Source organism: Herpailurus yagouaroundi, unplaced genomic scaffold (assembly GCF_014898765.1).
Source record: "Herpailurus yagouaroundi ecotype Mexico unplaced genomic scaffold, PumYag 210, whole genome shotgun sequence".
Lineage (NCBI taxonomy): Eukaryota > Metazoa > Chordata > Mammalia > Carnivora > Felidae > Herpailurus > Herpailurus yagouaroundi.
Genome location: NW_024412441.1, coordinates 23,047,687 through 23,060,473, shown reverse-complemented (window position 1 = coordinate 23,060,473; position 12,787 = coordinate 23,047,687). Strand labels below are relative to the sequence as shown.

The 12,787-nt window shown below is 38.7% G+C and overlaps 1 long non-coding RNA gene across 1 annotated transcript; it reads left to right on the top strand.

The window, feature by feature from the left end:
* The first annotated feature begins 3,178 nt into the window (after window positions 1–3,178).
* On the top strand, window positions 3,179–12,332 carry LOC121016209 (uncharacterized). Its single transcript, XR_005784165.1, has 5 exons — window positions 3,179–3,310; window positions 3,452–3,607; window positions 8,616–8,735; window positions 11,209–11,248; window positions 12,192–12,332. It is a non-coding gene; the product is annotated as an uncharacterized LOC121016209 (long non-coding RNA).
* Window positions 12,333–12,787: the final 455 nt, after the last annotated feature.

Genomic DNA, 12,787 nt, shown 5'->3' with positions numbered 1-12,787 from the left:
AACAGTTTTGCAGCAAGTGGTGCCTGGGTGGCTCAGTCAAGCAGCCGACTTCAGCTCAGGTCATGATCTCATGGTTTGTGAATTTGAACCCCGCACCGGGCTCTGTGCTGCCACTTCAGACCCTGCTTCCGATTCTGTGTTTCCCTATCTCTCTGCTCCTGCCCTGTTCATGCGCTCTCTCCCTCTCTCTCAAAAATAAACATGAGAAAGAATTTTTTCAAATGTTTGCAACAAGAAGATCATCGAGGGAAGGAGAAAGCTATTTCTAACACAAATGGCAAAATGCTATAGACCCAAAAATGTTAACATAAATGCCTAAATCTAATTTTGCATGTCTTGTCCATTATGGAAAATAACCTTCTAAATCAAAAGAAGAAAAACATATCGTAAGGGTAGAGCATTTTTTCCCTGACATGTGTGAATAATAGGTAAACCTTTAGTCTCCTGTGTTAAACAACTAAAACAGAGATGGAATATATGGAACAGGAGTGGTCAGTCACTGGACAGCAGGTGGAATGAGTCAGTGACCATTAAGAGCAGAGAAACAAACACATGAGCTCTGTGATTGACCCACAGAGCACGGGGAGGGAACCTCCAGTGTGCACGGTGAGGAGGAGGTACTCAGTTAGAGCTTAGCACTCTCCAAGAGTTGTGCAAAGGCACAGTTCAGATTATAGGCAGGACTAGGCAGGCAGCATTTGCAGGAGAGGAATTTCATGGAGAGAAAGCTCAGGAGATCTATAGACGGAATCTTCACCGAAGCACTCAGAAAAGAGACATGAGAACCTCTGTCCACACTAAGACTTGCACACAAATGTTTAGAGCGGCCTTTTCCCCCCAATTGCCCTAAATTGGAAGCAATCAAATGTCCATCAAAAAACAAATGGATACACGGAGAATGGTATATCTGTTCAAGGGGATACTAGTCAGCAACCAAGTGGAGTGCACTACTGATATAAAAATAATGGGTGACTGTAGGGGGTTGAATGGTAGCTCCCCTCAAAATATATGCCTAGGGGTGCCTGGGTGGCTCACTTGGTTAAGCGTCCGACTTCGGCTCAGGTCATGATCTCACGGTTCGTGGGTTCGAGCCCCGCATCGGGCTCTGTGCTGACAGCTCAGAGCCTGGAGCCTGTTTCAGATTCTGTGTCTCCCTCTCTCTCTGCCCCTCCTCCACTCATGCTCTGTCTCCCTCTGTCTCAAAAATAAACATTAAAAAAAATTAAAAAAATATATATATATATGCCTATTTTTTTTAACCCCCTGAACCTGTGGAATGTCACCTTGTTAAAATTTTACCTTTGTTAAAAAGATCTTTGCAGATGTAATTAAGAATCTTAAAACGAGATCACTCAGATTATCCAGAAGGGACTTAAATCCTGTAACAAGTGTCTTTATAAGAGACAGAAGAAGAGAAGACAGAGACACACAGAAGACAAGGTGATGTCAAACAGAGTCGGAGATGGGTTCCTTTCGGAAAAGGAAATCCAGAAATCTCCAGGAACCGGAAGAGGCAAGAGAAGAGTCTCCCCTTGCCAGGATGTGAGAATACCTGAAAGGCTGTCACCACCACAGTGACAACCATGCATGTCATTATTATGACATATTTATGTCATTATTTATGACTGAGGAACAGATTCACTGAAAAATAAGTGATATGCTGTATCAAATGGGATTCACTGATATTGGCATGTATCCTGTTCCTCTGAAAAAGTCCACTGCAGATTTAAGTGTCTTGCTACCTGGGTTAAAGCGAATTCCTATAAAATTGGAATCACCAAGAGCTCAGACCCATTTGGAACTTAAGGGTGGTGTGTGTGACTGCTCTCTCAACTGTATTTCCCACACTTGTAAAGGGTAGATCCTCTGAACCTCCCAGGCTGAGAGCAGGTTATTCGTGATAAATCCACTCTAACCTTCCTATTTCCATAAGCCTTTGGATACCTTTCTTTAGAGGATGCCAAGACAATTCTGTCATTTCACCTGCATTTACTATAGGACACCTATTGGTGCATGTTTCAGCCATCCAACCAATCAGACTCTTAGAGTGTTTTTTAACCCCCTCAAACCACAAAACTAAAATCCGGAATCTCCGCTTACTGGGTGCATATCAATAAAATCATCCTGAATCCAACTTTATGCTCCTTCCACAATTGTTCCATACTCTTTTTATCCAGTCCCACACATACACTTTGGGTTTTATATATATATATATATATAAATTACATTATATATATTTTACATTATATATATAATATATACATTATTACACATACATTATTATATATACACATATATGTGTATGTATATATGTATTATGTGTGTGTATATGTATGTATACACACACATATATATGTAAATATATGTATACACACATATATATGTATTTGTATATATATATATTCATCTGCCTTGTTGAGAAAACTCAAACTTCCTGTTACCAATCCCCCAGTCTTAACATTCTCCAAGTTGCTGATCATTAGGTAACATTAACATTAGATAAGATGTGGCAAGTAGTGTAGTTCTGTATCTCTTCCACAGGAAAAGTGGGTGACCGGGTATCCTGCTCAAAATTTGGCTAACTGGGAAAATTTTCCCTCCTTATTGTACTGTGGAGACACCTTAAATATGGTTTTAAATACTGCAACACCACTTCTAATGCACTTCTCTTAAGGGAAATGTATGTTAAACCAGGCAGTTGTGATTTTATTCATTCTCGAGCAGCTGGTCCCTGGCAACCCATGATTCCTTTTGTGCAGATACAAATTAGGAGTAAAGCTTCTAAGAGTGTGAATCACCTTTCCAGGCAATTTACTTGCGCTGTCTGGACCTTTTTGGGTACAGTCCTGTTTATATCACTCCTATTCAATTATGGAGATCACCATGAAGTGGGAGACATTATCCATCACTAAGACTGGGTAGGTGAGAGAACACTAAATAATTAAGAAAAGCTCATTCACATGGACACTTGGTATAGACAGCCAGGTAATCAATCTCTACCAGGATCCAGCTGCAAAGTCAAGAATTCTCCCTCTAGAAGGAATGATGTCTTCCACAGAGAGCTCCAAAACACAGGAGATTCCATATAGCACACTGAATGTGTGGTGTCATACTGTCAAGTGATCTACATGATTGAACTAGAGTCTAGAATAGCTGACGAACCAAAGAAGGGTCTTTCCCTCGGCCACATTCAAAGCTGGCACCCATTATGGATGATTTCATAAGTGGGAACAGCCAGCATACCTAACGCAACATGAATTGCCTCCAAAATTCAGAGGCTTATCAGGCACTATACCTCTTTCTAGGGGTGGTGAGTACAATGTACAACAGCTTATCGTATGTTCCAGATCACTAGACCCTCAAATACCGGAGTACATTTTCAGGTTTATCTCTATATTAGCTCGGTCACTTATGTTTCTACCATAACATTCTTGTACTTCATGCTCACCAGGTCCTATTATCTTATTCCATCAGTAAGTGGATCAGTGTGATAGTCTGTAGAAGGGTGAGATGATCAAGATGCTTAAAGATTTAATTATGATACAAAGATGGAGAATTAGCTTAGCTCTAGGTGAATACAGGAAAGATGCATAACTGTTCCTTCCAGGTAAGAGAAAATTGTTTCTGATGTTCTGTGTTTAATGGGATAGATAAAAACCAATTGTCAGAATGACAGCGCTCAGTCAGGGTTTATTTTCTCCAAAAAAGGGACTGTATCTTGAATAGTAACTGAAATTTGAGTCATTATCTGTTCTTATACAAGCCCTAGCCCTACCTGTTATCAGCTCTGGTCAACCAACCTAGTTAAAAATCAATGTTAGAGAAATTTCCATGTCTGCATCCAAATCTATGAGAGTAGCACTAGATCATAAATATTCCAAAATATATAGTATTGATTTTAATCAACATTGGTGAATATGACTTAAGAGGCTTTACCTTGATCCATTCTACCTGAATGGCCCTCATTCCATGGTTCGTCAGTTTTTAGCTAAGAGCTGGGGATGTCCATTCCAAATTTATATGCAACAACTAGAGCCAACCTTTATGATAGATTTGGGTCAAACCTCCATCACTTGATCCCCATAAGTCTGGTTCCCATAAGTTCCCAGTGGATTAATATAGATACAAGTCTTTGGGTCTAAGAAATGGACTTATACTACATTTGTGGTATTATGGTGGAGTCATCCCTGAAGTGTACCTGACCTACCCTTCATCCAAGAGATACTAGGCCACAAACAGATTTGGCGTTTAAAATTGAACAAGAGGCAATGGCTTTCCCTTATGGTGATTCCAATCGGGCCTTCATTCTTGAAAGCTGGAGTTTGTTTCTGCATGTGTAGGAGGTTTCTAGATATCAGTTAGGATCCCAGTGGCCCAGAGAGTTCCTCATCAGCTAGCCATTGCCACAGTTCCTTATAAACAATACGTTTTGATTAACTCCAACTTCACTGCTGTTTATGGCCACCATGTCCATTTAGCCTGGGTCTCTACAGAGTCACACATTCTCCACTGGGTTGAGGGAATTCACATACGTGGTCACCATTCCCAACTCTTTCCTCAGGCTGCATGGGACAACCATGTCAGCATTTTTCCTGCATTCTTGTGTTCTAGCTAGACTTAAAAAAGTGCATAGCGTCTGGATATCTGTTGAAGTGGAGAGGACATGCACAGAGAGCCACCAAATGTACCCAGGAAAGCCTGTGAGACACTTAGTCCTCAGTTAGCAAACCACCCAACCTGGCTAAAGGGTCAGGTAAGAATGGAGGTCAAAGAAGGAGATAAGATGCCTATTCCACATTGTTAATAATCCTATAAAACTATTTGGAAACCAAATGTCTACTGTCTAGATACTTGCTTAGATAATCGGTTAAAGGCATTTGAAAAGAGGGGAAAGTGAATTAAGTTATGAAAAGAACCAAAATACGTGCAGTGATGGATGTTAACTGAACTTATTTTGGTGATCATTTTGCAATATGTACATATATTCAGACATTATGTTGTATACCTGATACATGTTAAAAAAAACAGAAAGAAATAAAGAAGAAAGAAAAGAAAGAAAGAAAGAAAGAAAGAAAGAAAGAAAGAAAGAAAGAAAGAAAGAAAACTAAGATACCAGAGAATACATGTAGAAGCACTATGGACATGATTAGGAAAAATTAATTGAATGCACTATATATTAACAGTCGATTTTTATTGTGACTATTTTAGGTTCTTAATCCATAATATGGATTTGAGTTTCATATCAGCCTTGAAGTTTCTGAGGCTCCTTTGTTTTCTCTGCGTTTTATTGCTGCCTTTTGTATTCCAGTTAGTGTCTCTGTACTCCTGGGGGTGAAACGGAGCTATTCAGGGATTGAATGGGGTACAATTGTTCTAACATCCTCTTTTTTCCTCTATCTTTTTTTTTCTGAATTGTTCTTTCACTTGATTATCAATACTCTCTCTTCAGCACTGACTGATGACATCTTTCAAGCAAAAAAAATCTATCATGTGAATGACAGATCAGGTATCATTTAGACAAATGTGTGCTTTCTGCAATCAGCAAACCTATTTATAGGAAAAGATAACATACTGACAACTTTATGAACCATTTGGCACATGCTCAGTGGCAAAATTAGTCTTTCTCTTTCAAATTTTAAAGTTATACATTCCTAAGTTACTTTCAAGTGTAATACATCAGTGACTAGGTGAAAGCTAATTTCCTCCACCCTCCAAAGCAATACTTACCGGGTTTGTAGATACCATTAAGGGTTATATACTTTAGAAGAAATGTAGTTTTGTCCTGAGCATTTCATTGTTTCTCCATCATGGGCGGTTTCTCTGATTATTCTTTACAAAAGTGTATTTTGAGTTTCAATTAAATGATTTTTAAACACCTTAAGCATATTGTTGTCTTTATAGAGCATACCGGATTTTGCTTACTTTTGCTGAAAGTATAGTTAAAGAGTATTTAGAGGGCAGAAGTAAATGCCAAGATATCATTAGGTTTTCTCTATACTAGCTAAGAAAGTAAAATTTTTGTTTAGCAAAAGGACAATAGTTTTTTGACTCCCGAAGTCAAAATACTATTCAGTCTTCAATCCCCTTGTCCATGGATTCCAACTCAATATTCTAAATTAATAAGAATTACTATAGTAAGGAAGGAAATTAATGAATCCTGTTTTTATGACCAAAGATTCAAAGATCCAAACATTATCATTCCACATCTTAAATATTTTACAAGGTAGTTTATCAAATACAACAGTAAGGAATCACTAAAAATTAAATGCTTAGAAATATATATTGGAGGGGAAGAAAAAAAGCATTGATATCCACTCAAATACTGAGAAGCATGAAATAAAATGAAACTAAATGCTGAACAGCTCCATATGCCCTGTTATAACTTAGCATTCTTATTTTCAAGACAAATTTCTGCCTTTGATATGCTTGCTGCTAATTTATGAACTACATTTTAAAAAACTACCAACACACTAGTTAATTCCCATTTCTACTTATCCAACTATATTCAAACTTCTCAGCCAAGATTTTAATTGATTTTTGTAGTAGCCAGTTGTTAATAGGATAATTTGTCAATACAATAATAAAACAATTGTCTCAATGGTTCTGCTTGCTCAGTTCATCAGATAACAAAGTTGAGTTTTGTTTCATTAATTGAATGCAGGTGTAGGATTTGTTGCATGAAAGATATAAATCCCTGTGGAACTGTGGAAATCTGGGTCAGAGATCACTAAAAAATTAGTTAAGCATGATGGGTCAACAGTGACCCGGACAGGTGTCCCAGCTTTGTTTCTCTGTGTCACTTCCTGTGCTGTTTCTTAAATACTGGTCTGTTGAGGTTGGCCATGCAGGTCAACACATGTCTTTCTGAGTCTGTAGTAAATTAGAAGCCAGGCTAGGATTCCTTATCCTCACAAACACATGATCTGAAACACCCAGATGACATGAACGTCTCAGGGTAAAAAATATTTCACTATGCATTTAACGGTTACAAAGAAACTAGGGAGGATTTTTTTTTCTTACAGATGAGTGATAATCTAAAAAGAGGGGCAAATACTTTTTCTTTATTGAAAAATAAGGAAAAACAAGAAGGAAGCTATCCAGTCATACTCAAAAGAGCATACAATTGTTGAAAAAAGGAATTGGTGCTTGTCGAAATACATTCTTTTCTTTAAAACCACCTTTTAAATTCCAAAGACCTTTCATATTTCGTAGTTAATCCATAGCCAATTTACTTGCAAATCTTTTTATTCCATTTAAAAAAAAATTTTTTTAACGTTTATTTATTTTGAGACAGAGAGAGACACAGCATGAACGGGGGAGGGGCAGAGAGAGGGAGACACAGAACCGGAAGCAGGCTCCAGGCTCTGAGCCATCAGCCCAGAGCCCGACGCAGGGCTCGAACTCACGGAACGTGAGATCGTGACAGGAGCAGAAGTCGGGTCACCCAACCGACTGAGCCACCCAGGCGCCCCAATGTTCCATCATTTTTTTAATGAAACTGAAATCTTTTTTTCCATTTTGGAGTACTGCCTATACTGTCTACATTGTCTATGCTGAGTATTGTTGCCTTCGTGATAACATAGTAAGGTTATTCTTAAAATATACACAGAAGTTACTACATAACCCAGATTGGAGCAAACTGTAATATTGGACACTACAGAGAACACTACTATAAAGACCTTTGTGAACCTGAAAGCTCATTTAGCGAGTAGGCACACATAGAAACCATAGCTTATTTTGTGACCTTATTCGTGCCTTGCCTCCCTAAAACAACTGCACATGTACACACATCATGTATCTTTTTTTTTTGCTGCTGTTTTTGTTTTGTTATGAAGACAACAATTTTTTAAATAAGTTACAGGGTTCTTTTTTTCAGTTTATTTGTTTATGTTGAGAGAGAGGGGGGAGGGTGTGAGTAGGACAGGGGCAGAGAGACAGAGAGAGAGAGAATCCCAAGCAGGCTCCACAACTGTCAGCACAGAGCCTGATGTGTGGCTCCCTCTCACAGACGGTGAGATCATGACCTGAGCCGAAATCAAGAGTCAGTCGCTTAACCGACTGAGCCACCCAGGCATCCCAACTTGGGATGAGTAAGTGTCCGACTCTTGATTTCGGCTCAGGTCATAATATCACGGTTCATGAGATCGAGCCCCATGCTGGGCTCTATGCTGACAGAATGGAGCCTGCTTGGGATTCTCTCTTTCTCTCTGTCCCTTTCCTGCTCGCTGTCTCTCTCTCTCTGTCTCTGTCTATGTCTCTCTCTCTCTCTCTTTCTCAAGATAAATGAATAAACTTGAAAGAAAGAGTTCTTAAATCCAAAGATAAGCTTAACTCAAAAAAAAAAAAAAAAAGAAAGAAGAAGAAGAAAAGAAGAAGAAGACGACAAAGGGATTTAAGGTAGAAAAAGATCAAAATTATATTCCATACAAATAAGCCATCTGTGGGAAAAAAAGCTGAAAGGACTATCGAAGTACTCAAACTAAATATATTTTAATATCATATTGCAATAATTATTTGTGCTGCATGTTAAGAAGTGCTTATATGCCATTCTAGTTTACCTTGATAGTATCCAATTGGGTAAATGTATATTTTTTCCTACTTGTTATCTTTTATAGATTCCAAGATGCATAATTTTTCACGTTGAACATCTCTAAACTTGGGATGGATCTCAAAACCACTGTTTGATCAGTTAATGGCAGTGTTGTTTCCGTGTCTTTTTGGCTCATGCGACAATGGTGAGCACTATACCAGGATGACGTCTTGATTCGAGGGAATACAGATGCGAACCAGACTTCATTTCTACCATAATACTATCTCACTTGTGCAACACTTTTGAGTACGCCCATGCATGATCGTATCCAATGATAATGTGGCTGGGAAACCTGACACTCCCATCCTAGACAGGGGAGGGGAAGGGCTAACTCAATAGGATTGACCGGGAGCTGGTGCCACAATAGGAGCAAGTGAGTTTTGTTGTTGCATCTGCGTACTTGACATCACCAGGTGCCAAAATCAGGGGTAAATTACACAATGCCCCTCCTGTCAAAATGTGCATCTATTTGTCCAAAAGGGTTTATCGACTTTCAGAAAAAAAAATTTTTTTTTCAAATAGGATGCTTTCTTACTAGAATCCCCGAACCATCCTAGAGATTGTGTTTAGATGTATGCAACAGTCTGTTTCCTAGGCTAAAGTCCACGGCACTCGATTTTGAGGATCCAGGAAAGAACCAAAACGGGAGACCTCTTTCTGTTGAAGACGTGAGTGTTCATGAAGGGATGGATTTGTCCATCCAAATAGCTTAAAGAGAGTGTTGTAGACCAGAAGGAATCTGAGGGAGGAGAACTCACTCAGCATGAAGCTTGATGTTCCATCAAACGTTCCTTGAGCAAACCTTCTTTCTTTGGAAATGATAAAAGTGAAGTCCAATGCCTACAATTGCCCTAAAATTCACTTCTTGTACTGTCATAGTCAAGATGGAGGCTGAGTGGACAAGGCAGCCAGAGAAAAGGGGAGAGGGATATGCTTCTACTTCATCACTTTAGACTAGAGAGAGCGATACCCTCTCAATGGGACCACAAAGAAAATGGTCTGCAAAGGACCCTCAGCTATGCCACAAAAAAGTAAGATTAACTCTTCCGATTGCCCCAAAGTCTAGCAGGTCCGTCAGTCTCAGGAGAAAAAGTAGAAATGAGTACCATCTGGATTTTAGCAATGGGAACTCTCTATGGAAGGCATTTATATATTTGATTTCACAGATGTGCAAGTTAACTCATAGAAAGGTTAAGAGACTTGCCAAAAGTCGGTGTTCCCTTGGCTTAAAAGTGCTAGAAGAAAAACAAAAGGTCATTTTACTCCTAAATTATTGCACTTTTTGCAACACAGTGCTCTTTACACAATGCCAATTTCGCCTCAACCCTGGAAACCTTTGTACGTATGGGGGACCCTTTGTTGTGCAGATTACATGTATACAACATTATCTCTGCAGAAAATTTACTGTAAAAGCTTGAAAACAGAGAAAACTTTCCAAATGTCTATCTGGCTAATTCCTTCGAGTGATTTGGTCAACTGAAAATCAACTCTTAAGTTGCAAAGTCATTATTTTAAACTTCAAGTGGATTTTATATCGCTTGACCATATTTGTTCTTATGAAGTGAATTTTGATGTACATGCATTATGTATTTCTTAAAGAATGGATATTAAACTTCATTGCCTGAAGTTTTAAAAAAATCATTTAAAATCACAGTAAGGTCAGTTTTATTGTTACGTACTCAAGTACTCAATGTGCGAATTAAAAATGGATCTGTCGCATTCAGCATTCAAGTTTTTGTCAAGTTCAGTTATTTATCCTGAAGCACGTGTGCTATTAACAAAGGCACTAGACTGGGGATATATGGTGACTGTCAGTGTGAAATGGTATTTGAATAAGAACCTCCTGGCAGGTCTGTCAGATTCTGCATTCCAGGTAACTAGGACCAAACCTCTCTTTTGTCTACATCACCCCGATAGTTTTTATTTTTTTTTTTTTTTAATTTTTTTTTCAACGTTTTTTTTTTATGTATTTTTGGGACAGAGAGAGACAGAGCATGAACGGGGGAGGCGCAGAGAGAGAGGGAGACACAGAATCGGAAACAGGCTCCAGGCTCCGAGCCATCAGCCCAGAGCCTGACGCGGGGCTCGAACTCACGGACCGCGAGATCGTGACCTGGCTGAAGTCGGACGCTTAACCGACTGCGCCACCCAGGCGCCCCACCCCGATAGTTTTTAGTTAGACCTGGATATCTGGAAGAAGAATTACAGATCAATTGGCCTAAATTACTCAAATTGGTCAACTTTATCCCAAACACTCCCCAGAAAAATCTCTACCTCTCTAAAATGACTGAAGAAATGCCTAACGTGAGGGGTGCTTGGGTGGCTCAGTCTGTTCAGCCTCTCACTCTTGATTTCATCTCAGATGGTGATCTCAGGGTGGTGGGACTGAGCCCCTGTTGGGCTCCTGTGCTGAGTGTGGAGCCTGCTTCGGATTCTCTCCCTCTCTCCCTTTGCCTCTCTCCCCCGCTTGTACTCTCCCTCTCTCTAAAAGGAAGGAAGGAAGGAAGGAAGGAAGGAAGGAAGGAAGGAAGGAAGTCTAACTTGACCTTGCTGTGAGCTTTTTTTCTGAAGGATCTGCTTAGGTGATAATGACCTTCCTTATCTTCCTTGTATTCCAGGCTCCTTTTGCAACACTGCTCCAGGTCTAAGAATACTTCGGTAAGTATGTTTGTTCTAATGTAAGCTAGATCGCTTTAGATTTGATGGTCGTTGATGGTTTGAGTCTCAATTCCTGGAAATTAGACAGATAATTTGGCCCCTTTTGGTGAAAATAACATCTTGTAAATAAAGCTTTTCCTTTTTTTTTAATTGAATTATTTTCATTATAATTTCTTCAACAAAATATTTTCAAATCTCTTATTTTCAATGCCAGATAACGTTCTTGGTTGAGGTCCCCACAGACTGCACAGAGATAATAGTAACCTAAAGACTCATCTCTTAGAGGCACAAAAGAAATAAATGACCCTACCTATAGGATACAAAAAAGTTTGAACTGATTTTGTCCTGCTATTAATTTACTATTAATTACTTTTGAAACCTAATTTTATTGATTACTTTTTTTAACGTTTTTATCACCAATTTTTATTTTTTACTTAAAAAAATTTTAATGTTTATTTATTTTTGAGAGAGAGAGAGAACTTGTGAGTTGGGAGGGACAGAGAGAGAGGGAGACACAGAATCCGAAGCAGGCTCCAGGCTCTGAGCTGTCAGCAGAGAGCCCAGCATGGGGCTTAAACCCATGAACCTTGAGATCATGGCCTGAGCCTGAGCCGAAGTCAGATGCTTAACCAACTGAGCCACCCAGAAACCCCTGAAACCAAATTTTAAATTAAAGCAAATGCCCATATATCGAAGACAAAAGAAAGAAATATTTTTAAAGAAAACAACTTCCAGTTTAAAATTAAGAAAAAAAAAAAAGAAATTACTCACAAAACCTTAAAATACCAGCTGGGCCTAATACAATTACACAAATGGAATACATTTAAACATTATATATCACAATTTGAAGTGATTTTACATTTTTATACTTTCAGAGTTGGCAAATGAATAAATGTCATAGTTTTTCTCTTGTTTGAAATTAAATAAATGCTTCATTTTGCAGGTAAGGTCTGCAATCTGATGCCAAACCATGATTGCCAAGTGTATTCCAGACAACGCCAGGATGTCATTTACCTTTATTCAATTATGAAATGACAAGAGGTGTCTTTCCAAGTCTATCCATAAAGCTCTCATTGTTCTTGTCCATCATGTTCTTTTTTTTTTTTTTTTTTTACCTTGCATTGCAGAAGGAATATGCGCTCGTTGAGAATTCAAAAACCCAGAAGAATTGTTTTTGTTTCTCAACAACCAAGTATTTACCCACACTTCAGCTTACAAGAAAGCTTTACTGAGCAAGACGGGAGCCGGGCGACAGTGGAATGGAGACAATGTCACTCTTGGTAGCTCACCAAAGCCTAGTCCTGAAGTAGAGTGACAGTTGAGAAGACAGGCGTTCAGGCTTCCACAAATTTCTAGAAACTTCCTAGATATATGTAAAAATTTTCTATTGAAAGAAGTAAAAAGTAGGATTCAATTACATCAAAATTGTTATTCAACCATATTGGTTGAATCTCGATTTTACATGTGTTTTGTTTTGTTTTCTAGCCATAGATAATCTAAACCACACTGAAGTTTGAAAGAGTCCTTCTGCCAGCCTTG